This window comes from Meleagris gallopavo, chromosome 8 (genome assembly GCF_000146605.3).
Source record: "Meleagris gallopavo isolate NT-WF06-2002-E0010 breed Aviagen turkey brand Nicholas breeding stock chromosome 8, Turkey_5.1, whole genome shotgun sequence".
Classification (NCBI taxonomy): Eukaryota; Metazoa; Chordata; class Aves; order Galliformes; family Phasianidae; genus Meleagris; species Meleagris gallopavo.
The window spans coordinates 12,681,959-12,702,131 of record NC_015018.2 but is presented as its reverse complement, the minus strand read 5'-3'; the positions used below and the strand labels follow the sequence as shown (position 1 = coordinate 12,702,131).

The 20,173-nt window shown below is 37.3% G+C and overlaps 1 long non-coding RNA gene across 1 annotated transcript; it reads right to left on the bottom strand.

Annotated features, from left to right (window-relative positions):
* Positions 1-400: 400 nt before the first annotated feature.
* Positions 401-20,107, bottom strand: LOC104911946. Its single transcript, XR_794292.3, has 4 exons — positions 19,290-20,107; positions 19,014-19,094; positions 12,180-12,309; positions 401-1,438 (listed from the first exon to the last, which is right to left on the bottom strand). It is a non-coding gene; the product is annotated as an uncharacterized LOC104911946 (long non-coding RNA).
* Positions 20,108-20,173: the final 66 nt, after the last annotated feature.

Below are 20,173 nucleotides of genomic sequence, written 5' to 3'. Positions count from 1 at the left end.
GGGTTGACAGTTGGACTGGATGATCTTAGAGGTATTTTCCAATCTTAATGATTCTATGGTTCTATGAAAAATAATGGTAAAGCTGTTTTGGTACTTCCCAAACTTCCACATGAGCTAGAAAGTAAGAGACAAGATTAATGAAGAAAATGGTATTTGATTTGTAGGATGATTTTCTTTCTAACTTACTTAGCTTGGAGAATTGTTCTTTGCCAAAGGACACCTCCTGTTCAACTCCAACTCTACGCTGAGAATAATCATTCAAAGTAAAATAAAACTTTATATTTTTTTAGACAAAATAGACAGCTTTTTAGCAAAAGCTGTGTGAAGAATTTTCCTACCAATGGATCCTATTATTATGATTAATAGAGGAAGCCACATTGCAACTCTTTATACTGTGCTATCTACCAGCATTACTTTCTGCAATAGACAATGCTCTTGAATCTCCATAAGAGTTGATGAGAAGGCATCCAGACGTATGCACTGTCCCAAAACCTTCAGTTTGCCCTACAGCCAAAAACAAAATCTAGCCCTCTATGAAGTCCTTGGAATTCACAAACTGCTCACCTGTGTGGGCAGTTCCACAAAAACAAAACAAAACAGAACAACACCTTTTTCTCTTTTTCTGGGTATTTTTTGTATTCTATTGATGTATTCAAGAATTCAGCACATAAAAGCACCAAAACAAATTGCTCACTGGGAAAATGGTGTGATAAATTCAAATATAATTCAGGTACAGATTTATGTGAACAAAAGACAGCTTGTAAAATATTAACTGAGCAAGAAGTACACCACAGAGAATTACCAAAGTACTACAAAAACTGAAAATTAAAGAAGGTAGGTTCTGAAGCCAGCTAAAGAACTAGCAACATGGCTCATATCATGCTAATCTCTCTGGTTTCCATTTCACATTCTTTTTGTTCGTATATATATATATATGTAAACATACAGACAGACAGACATGCACATTGGTTAATCAGCTGAGATTTTCCAGATTTAGTTGAATACTGTTTATTTTAGCATTCTGACCTCTTGTAATGTGAAAACATTCTCTGTCGAAATATCTGAAAAGAAAATTTTCAAAAAAGGTAGTATTACATCAGAGTAATGTATGTGCCAACAAAACTTCATAATCCTTGGTATAAATTGTGCGGTATATTAAAATCAATCAATAAATAAAGAGGCATCAGAAGAGGTTTTTTCTGGTCCTGATTGAACTCTTTCCTTACTTGAGTTTGGAGAAAATGAGAACTAGGAGCATCACTGAAGAAGGAGATTTCAGCTGATCAGCTGGAGATCCAAATTGCCCTAGGACTGCTTTGTTCCTTCCTCTTGGCACTGGTACTCAAATGGCTGCATGTGTCAAGCCTTGCTTGAAAACCTAGCAACTTTTCAGAGATGATCTACTGGATCAACCAGATGATCTGCCACTCCAGCAGCTCTAAAACAAAAGAGCATAAGAAACAATACTATTGTTAAACAATTACATCTTATTAAAAATGTGGTTATTTTGTAACTAGCTAAATTAACAGTAACCAGAACAAGATTCCATACTGAGCTGTGAAGGAGACAATGTTTACTCAAAGGAGTGCGAAGGGCTTCTTTTGGCCACCTGTTCTCTGGTTAGCTCTGCAGAGATGGGCACAAGTGATCCAGACAACAACAGGCATTCACTTATTCATATTTGGTTGCTTCTTGACATGTATAATAGTCAACCTGCAGAATTCAGCCTCAGATTAAAGGCAGTTTAGCATAGCACTGCATTCTTTGCCTGGTTGAGTTGAACTCAGCATCAATTTAAGTCTCAATGATTGACTGAAGTAACAGATAGGATGGAATAGAAAATAGAGAATACAGAACAGCAGTTCTACCAGTCCTACACAGGATACACAGCTCATTTAGAAACAGGAGACTCACATAGAAGCTCATTACTATCAAAAGAAGCTGTTCCCATGCCCGCTGCCCTTTAGCTATGCATTCTCACCATTTCTGCTGTCAGTACCTGCACTCTGGCTCTGCAGTGAGCCAGGCAAGGATGTTCAACTAGCAAAAGACCTCTCTTCCATTTCCTATTCCCACAAAGAGCATCTTTGGTATCATATCAATATTTCACTCTTATTTTTTATTTTAGAAATTTCCCATTGAAATCAAAAGAAATTTTTATTCCTTCTTAAGTGAATGAAGCTGAAAAACCAGACGTTGTTTGGAGACACCTCATTAACTTGATAAGAAAAATCTTCATGCTTTGAAAGAAAAGAATCATCAAATTTTGCTCCCATATCTTTGTCCAAATCTAGATGACAAACTAAAAAGGCCTATAATATATAATAGAATATATTCAACAACAGTAAGAGAGATACTTCGCACTTCTATGGAGTCTACCATCATCTACAAATTGTTGCCCATTCATACATCTCTGTGGCTTATCTCTTTCCTTTTTATTAGAATGCACTGTTTTTTGTTTTGTTTTGTTTTTCATTAAAGATTATACATTTTAACACTTGAGAGCAGTAGGAAATTATTTCTTTCTTCTCCTGGAAAACAGCTGCTTTGGGAGTTAGTTATTTTGTCTGCAGTTGCAAGATTTAGCCTAATTCACTCTCTGAATATTTTGTTGGGCATATAAGTGTGACATGGCAAAACTGCTGCTTTGCTGAGCTATAGAGATATCAGAGTAAATAAAAATTTGTACCATTCCACTGATCTACTACTTTAGCCCCTTTACTTTGTCTGAAAGCTATTCTTTGTAACTTTTAACTCATAAGGGTAGTGTGCACAGTAAGTTACTGGGTAAAGCCTTACAGGAGGACACCCACCACAATAAACTTGTCTGCTACATCTGTGTTGCTACTGATATTTGATTTATCTAGTGTAGGGATAGTTTCTTCTGCATTAGAAACAATCATGGCAGTACTGGTAATATTCTCAAGGACGTATGGAACATAGAAATATAGGTCAGTAAGGCAGCATGTGCCTGACCAAGTCAAGACCTCCAGTTGCAGGGAATTATGCAGTAATTTTCTGTCTAGCTCAAAAGAGTCACATCTACTGTACATGTGTAACAGGCCACAGCAGACTGCCATAAATGTACCACAGAAAAGACAGCCTCAGTCATCATAGCCTCAGGAAGAGAACAGGAGAGTCAAGGGAATCAGCATCTAGAACTTCATAAATGAAACTTCCAGATGACTTCAGTTAGTGATTGTGCAGAAAGGAGGTAAAGATCTACAGTGAATCTGGCCTGGGCCCTCCCCGGCTCAACTTGAGGGTATTACTTGAAATAAAGAATAAGTTCTTACCTACAGATGAAGGTAGATGTCACAACAAACAAAATTTGAGTTTCATGTCCAGCTTCCTTTGTTTTCTATCTATACCTTTTTTCCAAGACAATCTGAACAGAAGAAAACCTTAGAGAGTCTCAGAACTCCCTTTAATTTCAGTTCTGAGTGCAGATATATTTATCACAGATACTCTTTCTAAAAAATAGTAATAAAAACAAAAGAAGTGTCTAAACTACTTACCAAAGGAAGTTTATGCTTGTGTATTTCATCCTGTATTGTCACAGCTCAGACATTGCTCTGAGTCTTAATGAAGCTCATGTGAGATCAGTTATAAACGGGAATTGTGTAGACCAATTGACATAGTGTATCTGAGAAGAATCTGAGAGAATTCTGAAAATAAGATTCTTGGAAGAAAATGTGAATACGTTGTTGGAACTCTACAGAAAGCAACATATTCTTTCACAAAGGGTATGTCATTGCCAAGAACCATTTTTATCTTTCTTAAATGATCTCTTCATATAAATGCTGGACTGTAAAGTGTTTTCACAAAAGAAACAAGTTTCTCTGTTTGTGGTGCTCATTTTGCTCTAGGGGATGTAGAATCTTTAATCTGCTTTTATGTTTTGCAGCTTTTCAGATGTCTCTATCCCCCAAATTCTGATGGCTGAAACATGTTTAGAACAAGAACAGCTATAACTGTAAAGACACATGCCTTTTCAAAAAAGTCATGGCTAATGAGAGTTTTTTAAAATGAGTTACTCAGTGTTCTGTATTTTCCGGAGAGCTGGTGGGAGGAAGGGATTACATACATTTGTGATTGCTCGCTTTAGTTCCTCATTCTGCTTCTGAAACCTACTTCTTCTATACCTTGTTGAACCAGTTGTTGTGCAAAAGCAGAGAACTGTAGCCCTTTGTGCTTTTATCAGCTGTGTCTTAACCCGAGCACAGAACAGTTTATCATGGAAACTATTCATCCAAATAGTTCCCACAAATATAAGTTCTGTTTTTCACTTCATGTTTTCTTAGGTCTCCTCGCCTTGCCTTTATTGAAAACAGAGGATTAGCAGAAATTTTTCAACTGAAGCAATTTTGTGCAGGAAACATTAGCTATTCAGTTAAACAACTTCATTTATTTGTTATTTTAGAATGCTGATTTTATACAGATTGTTTTACTTTTACATGAAAGTAGAGTGCTCTCTCTTATTCATTTGAATGCCTCTGTTTCTTCCCTAGGATTCCTCAATGAAATGTGTCTATGCAGTAGCCAAGACTATAACAGGAAGAGACCACGGTGTACAGCCACAAATACATTTTATCCAATGTAGGCTCTACAAAAAGAGCACCCATACATTCCAAGAGAGAAATACAGCAGTTTTCATTTGAAATATATAGGTTATTTTCTGTGGCTTTCATCAATACTCACCCTACATTTTCACACTGTGAAATGACTCACTTTGAATGTCAAGTGCAATGTTATGTGGTAAAATTATTTGGTATTGATGCTGTGATATATAGCCTAATTCATGTTACACTTGTTTAAGAAACAAATGAAAGCTTTTAAACAAAATAAAGATCAATGACTAATAATAGTTAATGAGTTAAAGCACATGACTAATTGATGTAGCTGTTAAAATTATGCTAACAATTTATATCCAGTGCTTGCAAATTTGCAATATTGAACCAGGGTCAGTACTGTTGCCCCTAGAGACATTACATTATACAGTGCCAAGAAATTGGAATATAAAATTGTGAAAAAAATTGAGAAATCGATACAAAACCAACCATGATCTTGTTAATTTCTGTAGTTTCTTAAATAGCTAGCATATTTCTGCCATAAATGAAGCCTTTTGCTGACAAGGATATGCATAATTGATGTCAGAGCAACACAGAGAACATGCATTCCTATTACCTTAAATATTTGAGCAGAAATGCTTCCTGCTTTTAATAACTCAATAAACATCATCAAAAATGTACTGGATTTCTTTCATGTATACTATCCAAATGACAATGATGAGCAACATAAACTGCAAATATAGATTAAGGAATAAGCTCACTGTGCCTATTAAACTGAAAGCATATGGAAGTATGCTAGTGAACTCACTATTTAATTGCGTGTCCACTTCAACTTACATAGAGTAAGTTACTGTAAGTTCAACTTACATCTGAGAAAGCTTATGTCTACAGGAGTTTTTTCTAGAAGACAACATTTATTACAGTTGTCTTGGCAACATGAGTACCATGGAAATATAAATCAGAGCTTAAGAAGATTTTGTTTTTAAACTCTGAAATAAAACAATAAAATTAAGAGCAGAATTTTATGATCTGGTGTCTGCTAAGTGCATGAAATGGCTAGATCCATTATACATTGCAGTATTTCACCTTGGTTGGTGTTGTTGAAAGTACAGGTAGAGTTCAGCCTTAAACAGCATCCAGAAACCATGCAGTGAGACAGCCACAAGCAAGCTACATGTAGCCTATATTAATTCACAGAACATGACATTAAACTTAGAAGAATAGGACCCTTGCAAAACTCTAAAATACTCTATCCCACTGGACTTCATTGTTGGAAAAACCAACCCTATAATCCTCACAAACCTGACTGAGCCCAGCAGAACGCTGTGTGCTTACAAGGCTGTCAAATGGCTTAGAGCAGTTACTACTGTTGCTATTGTCTTAATATTAACATTTACTGAGAATCACAGACTTCATATTAGGAGTCAAAGTCAAATAGCCTTTCTTCTCCTGTTAGGCTAAAAGACTTGCCTACTGTCAACTGCAAAGGGAGAGCCCAGACAATGTGCAACTTTAAGGAAAGTACTTAGTCTCTGTGAGCTGTCCCTGTTCCCATCACTAGTTTTGGTACAATACACTGGAAATATCTTCTGAAAGCCAAGCAGGTAGCCAAAACGTTTCAGGCTAGCTGGCACATAACCCTAACTTCAGCTGGAGCAGAAGAGAAATTACTGAACTAACCCAAAGACAAATTCACTAACCAAGGATGACATAATATGTGGATTTCAGCCTGGATTCAGATTTCAGGTGAGTTTTGTCTTCACTTTCCCAGGACCATGAGATGTCTTCCTGGACAGCAGCCACAATATTAGTCTAGAAAGACCAAAGATGTTTCTTTCTGCAGTCAGAAATAGCTAATAAATATACACAGTAAATAAACAGTTAAATCTAACCTCACATCGACCACTTATCAATCAAGTTGCAGCAGCAACAATAAGGACTGAATAAATGCCACTTATTGATGCCTTTGCCTTTAAAAATAAACTGGGCTTTGTGAACAAAACCAAAAAACAGTAGTCAAGGACTGAATTTCCTGTAAATCAGTTTAAATAATATAGACTACATTTCAAAAATTTCAGTAAGACTTCTTTTAAGAATTTTTGACCTTTCTTAATGCCATAAACTGATCTCTTCATAGCTGATTTTCTCAAAATACTCCTGAGGCAATTGATAGATAAAACATAAAATAGAAGCAGCGCATCGGGACAGAAATCACTCAATGTCTCTGTAAATTTTTCCCTAAGAGAAAATAAATAAATAAATAAATAAATAAATAAATAAATAAATCCTGTATCTTTGGAATCCCTAACTTGTTTCTGTCAAGGTGAAAACAGGGTCTCCCTCCACTTTCTCTTGCTGTTCTTTCTTCTTCACCTCTGTTACACTCAGATGTAACAAAGCACCTCTGTGCCAGCAGGGCAGACATACAACACACAACAGCAGTGATCTTGAAACTTGCTCGTCTTCATTTCAGATCTAGTGAGAGAAGGGACAGCCAGTCACAGGAAGGGGGCTTGAATTTGTACCGGCGCCAAGAATCACACAGTACTGCCATGATAAAACAAAATTGCTCCAGAGCATGACCCGTTCAGCAGAACAAAGTCAAAGTACAAGCACTTAAAGAGGCTCTGCAAAGCAAGAAAGAATTCCCCAACTTTAAATTATTTTTTTCATAAAGTTTATATGCTTTCGATCATACATGGATGTAAGCCTGACTGTTGTCTGCTCACTTGGTAAGAATTTCCCTTCGCTGAACTTGGCTAAACTGCTATCTCTGATTCTTCTATGCTGCCCATTACTAAAGCATCCATTACAATGCGTGATGCACTTTTCTTCAAAGGATGCCAATGAAAGCAAAAAAAAAAGTATGATATGCCCCATTTTATTGATGGGTAAGAGAGCAAATGCACTTAAAAACAGTATCTAGGATCTCTTGAGAAAACTGGGAAACTGAAGGAAAGAGCTCCACTCTTCTACATTTCCTTCTGCCCATGTAAAATCTTCACTGCATAAAAAGTTTTTTTCTTTTTCTTTTTCTTTTTTCTTTTTTTTTTTTTTCAGTATTTTTTCCTATTTGCTATGCACATTTACAGTCTGAGTGACTCCTGATAGCAAAGTAAAAAAGCAGAGGAAATGAAACCAAAAATACACTTGTAACTTCTTGATATGTACAAGAATCTTCCTTATTTGTATTGGGACAGTTTGCAGTGCCAGCAAAGTTTAATTTTGATTTAAAGAGATTGATGAGTAGAAATTAACAGCAAAGTTTTATTACCGCTAGGGAAGGTATTTCTTATTGGCAGCGCTGAGGCAGCATTGAGAGCACTCTCCAAGAGTGCTCCACAAGTTAGTTGATCGTTCGTGAGCAGGTTATATTTTCACATGTATTACATATTCATTACATTCCCAAAATCATTATCCTATCCATCCCCAGTGATTGCCCAACAGACAGCCCTATTTGTCGATCTTCACTGTCATCTAGCCTTCTAGCACCATAACGGTCCACTGTGGGTCCATTGTTAGTCCTTGGGGTGGCTGTTTACTTCTTTCCAGCACTCCTTTTGTCCCAGAGTTTGCTGTTGAATGCAAGGACAATCGAGAAGTTTCTGCACACACAGATAAGGAAGACAAAGGGAAACATCTTGATGCTGTCTGTCACATTCTAGGCATTCCGGTTTTGTTTCTTTTGCCTTGTTTAAAGCAGACCAGCTTTATAACACGTCTCCCCATACTACATCACAATGATCATCCGCAATATCTAAACACTATTGTGGTGTTGCAAGCAAGTATTAACAGAATATGTTGTGTAAATTACTTCTTCAAGTCACCCTGAATCAAACTGAACTGTGTTTAATGCTTGTGATCTGACTACCTCCAAATCTTTAACCCCTCTGATTCCTTGGAATGATCCTATTTGACTTCAAATTAAGAAGAGCAAGTTGACTACTTGTGGCTGGGTTATGCAGATATTTTTAAACAGGCTGCAAGGTTTACTTCTGTTTTGCATTTCAAAGGTGGAAGAGTGTATACTTACACAATGGAAGTAAAAGGGAAAGTGATGTTCGGCTTTTAGTTGGAGAAGACAGATGCTGAATTTTCACAATTGCCTACCATAATGTGTTTTCAAAAGATCCCAGTCTAAAAGCTGCCCTTCCACTTGCCATACTGCCCTCAGAGACAAGTTTCGCTCATGTCAGGGTTGAGTGATATCAATATCTGAAATGGCAGCACGATGACAAGCACAGAGGAGAGCGAGAAATAAAAGTACTCCCTCTTCATTTCAATCTCATTTCATCTGATGCATGCTGGTGATCCTACTGTGGCAGAAAGCATTTTATTTCTGGTACAGTCTCTGGTTGGAGACTCAGAGCTGGAAGATTTAAAATGTGATGTTTTCTTTTGATTGTCAAGAGGTACTTTTGCTTTATTAATGGAAACCAATGCTCTTGTTGGAGGATTTTCCATGCAGAGGAGTATGTAACTACTAAAAGAACTTGAATTTTCTTTACTCTAAAACTGGTTTCCTGGCCTCTAAGTTGTTAAAAAGAAAACCAAAGTGCAATATATGTATGCATTCTGAATCATCAAAACAGCAGCTGGCATATACAACCAGGTCTTGCTTGATATTAAGGTTGCAAAGTAAGCATGCAAAGAAAAGAGGGAGCAGCTCTTAGAAGGAAGAATTTTATGACATGATGTTTACAAAACCTATCCCTCTTGGGCTGCATGTGGTTTCTTTCCAGATATTGTAATTCAGTTAACATTTTTTTTCTTTCTAAATCCATTCAAACATCACGGTATAGAAAATAACATAAAACATCAGGTCTTACCATTAGAAAATCTGATTGAAAGTGCACAAAGTGTAGTGTGGTGTGATAACTATAATCCACGTTTAAGGGATTTCTCAGCTCTTTCTGATTTTTCTGCAGTTGTTTCCTGAATTTTGAGATTCCATAAACCACACTTGATAGCATTTTAGAGTATACACATATGAAAACACATTTTTAATTCTTTATATATACTGACTGATTTCATATCCAAGTGACTGCTCTAAAAGCATGGGAAATTTTCAACTAGAATTCAACATAGTGTGGTCTGAAGTTCAAATTTGTTTTGTCAATGTCAACCCATCAAGTGCTACAGAACATTAAGTGCTCTGAAAAAAAAAAAAAACTTTTACTCTTGAATGTATACCTAAAACTAGATGGTCAGATCTGGCAAACAGCTTTATTGTGAATAGCTGTGTTCCACATGTCTCCACCTGTAAATTTTGAACAGTATCATTCATTTTTATTTCATAGCAACAGTAGTAATCCAAATTAATACCAGCACACAGATTAGATAATTTAGGAGTGAGTCCAAAGAAAAGATCACGAAGGAAGTAGCTACATTGCTACTTTGCTATCAGAGAAAAGTAATGATACAGGTACAGGAAATGGCATAAAGGAAGAACAGTTGTACATCGCTGCTGATTTACTGGGGAGAATCACTGTGAAATTAGTAATTTCTATTATATATATTATATTCTATTATTTTAGACAGGTCTATTGGCTAATCTCTCTCAACACACATGCTAAGATCCACAGATCAGCAGTGAGATAACAGCATTTCCCTACCCTTTTTGGCTTCAGCACATTCTTCAAAACTACATCATTACCAAAGTCCTTGGCAAATAGAAGTCACACTGAAATTTTGCTCAGAATGGCCAAGTTACAGAGAAAGGGCTTCTGTGGAGAATATGTAAAATATGTATTAATTATCCCATGGGGAATTAGTAAAACAAGAACCATGAAACCTTGTTTCCCTAAACAGCTATTTTGAGCTGGAACATGCACACAGCCTGTCAATTGTTTGGTCAAAATACGCTTTGCTCTTAGGACTCTGCTGCACATATGTACAAAAGGGAATTTCAAGAATTGACTCTCTGAGAAGTTCCCAAGCATACTACATACACCGTTTCTGAATGTGCTTAATTAATTAGGAAAAAAAAAAAATCTGATTTTTTACCCTAAGTAATTTTAACTGCAAAGATGTTCACAAAAAATACTACAGCAATGACTTTTAATTAATTATTAATTAATTATTCCTCTTTGTTTCTTACTCTCCCCTACCTCCACCAAGGCAAAGACAAAAAAATGCCAGATATGATCAGAATTAGACTTGCTCTATTTAGCTTGGTTAACTTTCATACACACTGCAGCCCCAACAAAGAGTGTAATAACCTAATATTTGAGAGAGTTGTTAGGAAAACTTGAAGAAATCTTAACTACCACTGGATCTGTTCTGGATTCTTCAAGTAGTGGCTTCTGATTATCCCCTACCAAGCAGGATTACACTGACTGGGAATAACGCTTTCCTGTTAATTATACTGTGTTTTACAAGGCATGAAAAAGATGCTCTGTAAAACAGTGTTATCTTTGAATGTGAAATTAAAAATAGAACCTTAAGATTTAAGCAGCATTCCAATATTTCTAAAATTGTTTAAACAAAAGCTACATAATATTTGCCCCTTACAATGTACACTGTATTCTGTATACTGTATTCTGATACATTCTAAATACAATTAAGACGCGACTATAGCTCACGATAAGATATTTTGCTCAGCAGATATGAATCTGTCTCGTTAGAGACGTATGTTACCATGGGCAGAAAGCTCATGTTAAAATCTCACTGGAATAACAATGTGCAGAATAAGACACCAACATTAGTGTTTTTCTCATTATAGCTAATGGCAAAACTTCATTAATTACAGCACTTCAGTGAGCATTTCTGCTTACTTTTACTGCAGACCAAATGAAAGACCTGCAATGTCTGGAACCCTCAGTATTTTCCATTGCCACATCAACAGCTGCTAGCAAGTGCTCAGCCTTTTATCAAGTGCATGTTACTCTGCTGCTGTCCCCAGCCGGCCCACCCTGCGAGGTCACATCTGAAACATATACCTCTCGTTCTTTGAACTGTCCTTCCCCCCTTCTGGTGACTAACCTCAGCAGAGATTTATATCAACTCAAATGAAAGATGTGAGTGACAGCGATATCTAGGTGTAAATCACCATGCATATACCAATTTTGGGGTAGTAGATCAATTCAATAAATCAAGATTAATTACTGAAATACAAAATAATAAAGTCACCATCAGCTTCAAGTAGACAATGTTTGTTTTAAATCATACTCTGATAGTTTGATACAAATGTTCTGTTTTAATTAGCTATAGTGCAAGGATATTGAAGGAGAACAGGTCATTCTTTTCTTATGTGTAGATAAAAACTGCAAATGCTGCTTGCCATTTGTCATTTTTTGAAATAAAGATGCTTCAATTATTCTCCTTTTTTTTTGTTTTCTGTGGCTACAACGAATGAGATATTGGTTTTTGAGTTGGCTTATGTGCAGATATTGAACTCCAAAATCTATTTGTCACCATCAGTTCCTTTCCACAAGTTTAAGCTTTTCCTCTTACTCAGATAAGATACTCACAGCATTAGAACCCATGTAACTACACACAACTACAAGTAAAATAACATACATTCTTAAGAATCACTCTCCTTGATGTAATCCCGTAAATTGAAAAGCTCCTCAACTTCTACATGAAAACACATGAATAAATATTTACCAGAGAGCCACCATTTGGGAAGTCATGCAAACTGCCAGCTGATGGATACAGATGCACACTCCTCTGCTTCAGGTCATGGTATGTATTAACTGCTCTGAAGGAAGATGTGAGGAGCTGGCTGCATGGGAAGCTGTGAGAAAAAATAATGCTGAGTACTTTCCAGGCACTGAGAATTAGTTTCAAACTTCTGGCCATGAAGATCACTATTTTTTCATTTAGTTAGTTTTATCACACAAAGCCACTGATTAGGTCAGATTCCTCCTATCAATCCGTTTCCTGTGCTGAAGTTTCTGTAATTTCCTTACTTATTGTACTAAGGGAAATAATCAAACTTTTGCCTTTTGTCTGCACTTTAGCCTCCATTTTTCTGTTGGAGAGGACAGTGAGATCATGGTTACACTGGAATTATAAAGGATAAATCCATTTGGTTCTTCTTCAGCCTGTACCATCTGCAGATATGGGTCATCACTTATAATGATGCCAGCTGCAGAGATGCTGAAGGCATCATGAGCCAAAGCGTGTGTGTATGAGGGGGAATTGACAAATTGACAAAGCTGCAAGATAAGATGCATTCATTATTCTTAATTACTCTATTTTAATAAGGTTTGTGTTCAGTACGATGAGACAGAGCAAGTAGTATCAGCAAACTTCAGCTACCTTAGAAAGAATGTCTTAACAAAGACATTCACAGCTTTACCAATAAAGTCTGTAATCACAATGCACATTGCACAAAGACTTTTTATGCTGCAACAGGATAAAGACTTGAAGCTATTATCAAATTGACAAGGCTGCTGACACAAAGCAGGCAGGCAATTATTTTGGATGGCTGTATCTCTCACATTATTCTGACATGATACCACTTCTTCTTTTCCCTTTTGATGCCACAGTGTAATTCTCAAGAGCATTCTTATTAACTATGCAGAGTAGCGTGTTAACTCATTGGATGCAGCTTACAAAGGGCTGGACTTACAGTGCTCTGTTCTCATTAAGGCATAAACTTCATACAATTTGTATTTCTCTGCCTGGTATCCCATTGAATGTTTCTGCAGAAGTAAGGAGGCCTAACGACTGCACTGAGCTCACTTAGAGAGAATGACACAGCAGATCAAGAAGCCTTGAGGACACGTGATGTAGGAAGCCGGCTTGTAGATTTCAGCACTTCCATGTGAATGGACATAATGTCAGTATAGCCTGACAGGTACGAGCTAGTAATGGGTAGGAAAAGAACTCCAAATGTTTATCACAGAAGCAGTTTTCCTGTCAGAATATGTAGCTTTGAGAAGTAGGTTGCGAGGAAAATGTGTATTAGTTCCCAGAACAAAAAAGGTAAAGAACTAAATTAATGCGCTTGCAAACACAGACTTGTCAGATATTGGCATCTTTTTTTCACACAGACTCACTCCCCTCTTCCCTAGCGTCTTCACAGACACGTGTGTCTATGAATTTTATTCTTTCTTACGACTGGGACTACTTTGCTAAGTATGTCAGACTTACAGTCAATCAGCAGTCACCCCTGGATTCAGGTTGTGTATGTCCCGGTCCTGCACTCTGATAACATCGCGAGGAACAGGTAACATACTGCATTACTGCATAAGCTATTCCATTTTAAATGCATTTTTCAACATGAAGATAAATAATTCCAGATCCTATTTACAATTGAAATCAGCAATTTTCTCTAAAAAAACAAACATATCTTTATGTCTTATTCAGGCTAAGACTATTTCTCAGGTTAATGCCTGTGGTTTTTGTTTTGATTTGTTCTAAAAGAAAAAAAAAGAAGGAAAAAGTTCTGCTGAAAGAACTTAGATCACCTTTTCTCTCAGTGGTGATGCACCCAATGCACTGACACTTTCATCAGTGGCTCATCAGCCTGCTCCAAACAACTCTGAAAGGCTTGCTAGTTTCTGGTGTGATAAAATCTTGTTTTGTTACCAGCTGAGCAGGATGCTCCTGTGTAGCTTCACCATCAACTAGAAAAAGGTTAGGCTTATTCATAGTGGCTTGCCTGGAGATTATTTCTACATTGACAGATTTATTTTACCTCCTGTATATGGATGTGAAATCACATTGGCTTTTGAAGGTCATTAAAAATAACTAAATAAAATGCAAATGTAGTGGATTTCTTTCACGCTTTCTCCTTAAAATAAACACTCTTCTTTACAGAGTGCTGCAATTAGATCTTAAAACAGTACATCACTTTAATCTGACAAATAAGAGAATAATATGGAATGTCATATCCTGCATTATGAGTGCCATACTGTTTAAGTAAAATGTCATAATATGGCATTTAATACCGCATTATTTTAATACATATTCTATTTTATTAAAGACTAAGACAAGCCATTACTTAATGCAGATTGACATCTCATCTAATTTATCGAATAGCCTGTGATATAGATGAACACCAAATACAATGAAACTGTTTGTTGCTAGGAAGAAGGAAAACAAATTAGCATTTGGTGTACTAATTAGAGGAGCAGCTATTTTCTGGGTTTGTCTATTAGCCTGGAATCATTTTTCTAGGATATAGAAAACAGATGCTCTTTTAATTAGAAGCAGAGATTCTGAGTTTCAGCCAGCAGCACCCAAGAGTATGCTCAACTGTATTGGAGATAAAACATAAACTTTATATCCATTCCACCATCTTCTGTTAGGTAAATGTCTACTTGTGTATACATACATCAGCTAGATGGCATCGGACTGGTTAAGGTGTGTGCTTCTCCATGTGGTTGTGACAGTCTCCTTTTCATGGGGGAGGGAATACTAGACAATAAAGTAGCATGAGCTGTTCTTTAATATAAGTGGTCAAGCCCTGTAGCTTTTTAAATACAAGATCCTGGATTCTGTCCCCAGTTCTGCCTATATGCAGTTCAGTTGGCTGTCATCTATGACTATATATAGAATCAGATTTATTACTATGGATGCATTATTAAGAGAGTAGACCCAGCCTGATAGATAGAAAAATACTAGTTCCCTTTCGGCTGAAAAACATTTTCTGTAGTCTGCTTATCCTTCTCTCTTTTATAGCCACAACAGCAGTAATTGATGCCTAAAAAAATACCTAGGCCAGAATAAATATGAGCAGAGAAGACTAAGTATTACCTCTCAAAAATTTTAATTTTACAACAACAAAAACACAATAGCTACAAATTACACCTTCATACACAGAGAGAAACCAAACTCATATGTTTACCCACATAGGTCATTCCACGTCTAAATGTGGACAGTGATAATGGAAAGGAAAAAAGCACAGTCTTGTTTATAATACTGTCTCTTGAGGTTTAGGCAACCATCCCAAAACAATGGCCAGCATGTCACAACAAAAAGCATGGCCTGGACCTTACTTCCTTTTGGATCTACATAGAGTAAAAGTTAATTATATGTTTTGATTGGAAGCTGACAGGTGAAAGTGCAAGGGGAAAGAACTCTGTTGGCTCAAGATTATACCACCAATCACAAAACTTACCTAAGCTGGGGCAATGAGCCTTTGCCTCCAACACTTTGAAAGCCCTAGAACCACAGATGACTATCACAGACTGTACAGCTCTGATAAAAGAGAAAGACAACTCCTTCCTAAGCTTTCTCAGTTAAAGAGCAAGGAAGAAAGTGAGAAAGAACTACTGGAACAGGACTATAATTGGCGCACCAGTTCTATGGCACCTGCAGTAATTAGCTAGTAATTAGTAACCCACTCTCACTGGATTTCAATACAAAAGTTTAAGATATTTAGACTATACAGTCACACTAAACATATGTACAATATCCAAACTCAGCTTGCAGACCTCAGTCCTCAGCAGACCACAGGACATCTGAATGCAGACCGTAGTTGCTTGTTACTATAGAGAGGACAGTGTGGGAGGTAAGCTGTAGAGTTTTAAATAGGCTTCCAGACCTAGAAAAAAAGCCTGAGTCAACTGCAGTGAATAGAGAGAGAGTGAAGGAAAACCGATACAGTGAAGTGCATGAGCAGATTGGCAAGACTTGTGACAGTTGGTGTTTTCTTTAGAGTCTCAGCTCTTGGAATTAAGGGACTAAAGAGAGAGTGATTTTATGTAATTTTAAAACATTTCTAGTTCTTGACAAGGACATTTCCACATTCAATTTGTATTTCCTACTTTAAACAACAATTTAGTAAGAATATTGAACTCTTTAGACAAGTGAAAAGATCACTATGTATGTCATGTTTAGAATTTAACTACTGAAAGCCAAAACATTCTTAATGTAAATATAATTTTGTTTTGAGAATCAGTACTTTTCTGCCAGAGCCATGTGGAAGTATAAAGAGAACCAGTAAGATTCTGGAGAGCTAAAGAATAAGATAGAATAAGATAAGAAAAAAAAAAGGTTTCTCCTTCCTTTTAATTTGACTAATATAGTTGCCTTGGAGCATTTAAAAGCTAGTTACAATTCAAAATGTTGTCTGAAGTAAATCTAGAAATCATGGCAATTTAAAACCAGAGATTGGAAGATACATTATGGAGCCTTGGTCTTGTATGACATGACATAAATGTGTTACTACCAGGAAATTATTTGAACTTTTCAACTGTAAAAAAATCTTTCCTATAGAATTCAGAGAAATGAGTGTAAAATACACCTGTGTTCTCCTGCTCAACATTACTACAGTTTCAAGGATTTTTAAGCACTCTGTAAGCATGAATTCCATCATTCACACTCCGGAGCTGTGAACCCAGCATTATACCTACTTTACAGTTCGGGTTTACCATGTGATAAGATCAAGGTCACAGAGCAAAGAAGCTTGGAATAAACCAGCATATAACTCCTGGTCCCTCTTGGTTGGCATTCTTTCCTACTCCTATGCTCGAGCTTAATGACTGTACAGCACTGTAAATACCAGCCAGTCCTTCAGCACAGAAGGACAGGGTTTGCTTTAGTGCTATTTTTAGTTAAGCAGATCCCACTTCTAAATCTGCAATGCCTCCATTTTCAACATCGTGATTATGTTTGATGTTCCACGGGAAGATGAGGGAACTAGGGTGAATCAGAAAGCACAATGCAGAGTAGGCAATACCATGCTGCCTTCTGAAACACCAGCCCAGAGCAAGCAGAAGCTTTGGTGGGGGCTTTGCACAGTGAAGAGGCATCAGGCAGCTGGACGTGTCAGCTGGGCGCCTCATCAGGCAGCTGCTGCAAGTGGAAGGTCAAGAGCGAGTTTACTGTTTACTGAATTCGTAAATTACTAATTATTCAGCTCGCTAAGCAAGGCAAGCTCATTGCCTGCGCGTGATACTTCCCCTCTCATCTCCTCAAAGGGCATATGGAAGAATAGGAATTCTCAGCTATATTTTCATAGATGAAAGTTATTAAGGTGCCATAATAAAGGGCATAAAGAGCGTAATGGGCAGGTCACTAATGAGTGCAAATGTATTTCCATGTTTGTCAGAGAACAGCTGTAGAAGAAAATGCCTCAATTTGTACTGAAAAAAAGACGTGTCTGCAGAGAGCTTGGGATAGCCTTGCTAAGAAACAGAGAAATGTGCAGTCTGCGTGCATAGAGAGTGATGGCCCAGAACAAGCTAAAGCAGTGCCTCTACTCATGTTCAAGTTGTCAGTTATGGGGGACAGACAGCAGCTGGAGGAACTACCTCTGAGCTGTGGTCATTTCACATGGACAGAAGCTACCAGAGCTGCCACATGAAGAGAGAGACGGCCACAAAATGAAGCAAGGAAACAGTCCACAACGTGTGGATCAAATGCACTGAGCATAAACCTATAAGAAATTTGTTATGTCCTGTATCTGTCAGTGTAAGAGAAAAAGGTAGCTTTAGAGAGAAACTATCCAAGAATAAATAAGAAAGAGATCTGCGACAGGAATATCATCCTCTTGACCTGGTGCCTGACTGAATTTTTGTTTGCCTTCAAGCAGCATGCCTTTCAGTATGGCTGTACTGGAGCAGGCACAAATAAGATTGGACCGCAAAGGTGGCTGGCATGAGGAAGCACCGTTATAAAGGCCAGTACAGTAGGATTTCAACCTAGTAAGCCTAAATGAAAGGAAAACTTGGGGAGAACATATCCAGCTCTTGCAGGGACTTATATCACCTAAGTGGCCTAAGAGACATATCTTCATCTACAAAAGTGTACCCCTGTCCAAGGAGACCTCAGTCAAATGAAGAATAAAAACTTATGGAATGAGTAGTATTAAGAGATGTGGTGGCTCTCTACAAAGCCATTGGTTGCTGCAATATCCACCAAGATCTTTTAGATTTGTTCCAGACTGAAAAATTTTTCCCTCACTGTACAGACAAGAATGGGAGTGGAGATTAACAAAATAGCAGATTCCCATCATGAAGATAAGGATGACAATTACAGAAAACTCAAGAAAAGTAAAGCCAATGTTCAGCATGGGGGGGATGGAAATATGAATCAGCAGTCGCAGAAGAATGAGATAGCATGTCTTCTAGAATGTAGGAAACAGAAGCAAACACTTCAGGTGCGAGGGATGAACTTAAACACAACAAAGAAACAATATACTTAATTCAGTGGGAAAAACAATAATGAAAAGGAGCTGTTAGTCCAACAGAGAGTCTGTGAACGAATTGCTTTGTTTCAGATGAGTGACTATGTCAAGACACTTCCAAGCAAGTCATCCAATCTACACACACTGAAGCCAGATTCACAGTGTTCAGATGGGAAGTTATGCACTGGTGATAGAGAAATGAAAAAGAGTTGCTGGATATGATAGAAAGGAATTGGGTTTTGGGGCAGCAGCTTTGGATTTTTGATTCTGGCCTGCAGGAAGAAATAATCTGAGCTCAACTACTGTTGCCTACAATGCAAACAACAGAAGAGGAAAGGCAGACAGCTATATCTTACCCGGAATATGGTTAAAAACAGCTTCTTCCTCTTTTCATCCTCTCACAGTCAGAAAATGGCTGTATGGCAACCCAGGGAAAACTGCAACACAGATAAACATCACACTTACCAAGCACACTTACCATGCACCACCTGAGTTTGATACGTGGAGTATCTTGATTCCACAAACATTTCACTCTGATTCCTTTCTGAACTACATTTTTACTCAGTTTTCCATTTGAATTTAAGAGAACAATCACAAAATGACACTTCAAAGAAAAAAAAAGGCTTACTTACAGATCCTCAGGCTGTTGAATAATGTCTTCAGTTGTTGAAAAGCACAGAAAGATAGGTTGGATTACAGGTGATTTTAGCACAATTTTCCAGCAAACACACACATATATATGTATGACAGTTTTGCTCTGATTTCTGTAGAAAACAGAGCAACCTTTAGTCAATTTAATTGAAGTCTGGAAGCTTCCTTTGGAAAAGAAGGGTAATAATGTGATTCAAACTGCAAGTGACCACCTTCTCCATTTTGTTGGTTCTGCTGCTGCACTGCCTTTGAGCCTCACTTAGCCCCAAGCTGAGCTTTCAAAGATACATTAGAAATTGCTGCAGAATAATTACTGCAGCACTTGGCCCCATATCTAACTTGGAAAGCGCTAAATCATCAGCTCTATAAGCCATAAATTGCCAGTTCTGGTCAATCTCAGTGAAAAAAAATACATGAAAGCCACAGCTTCTTTGCTGACATCCAAGCCAATTAAGACAAAACCACATAATGAAAACATTGTGTAATACTCTCTCCAGTAGCTTGTGGTGCCTTTAGCACAAACAGCAGCACAGACAAGGGTGACTCTGAGACTGAGCAGTGCTCACCCTGGACATGTTGGCAATGGTCTAATTCTGGCCTGAAAACCGGAAGAGACTCATAGTGAAACTTTCTCAAGTTAACTTAAAAATAATCACTAACGCTTTCCATTTTAGAGCTCAGTTCCCCTTTTTTTGTGCTTGAATATAAGGAAAAAGGAATAGACACAGGATTAACGGTCCAAGAGGTAAACGCGTTTAGAAAAAATATTTTATGAATTGCCATTTAATGTTTTCCAATTTGCACATGTACTCTAAGTAATTTCTGCAATCAGTTTTCGGCCTAAGGATTCTGTGTGCAATTTACT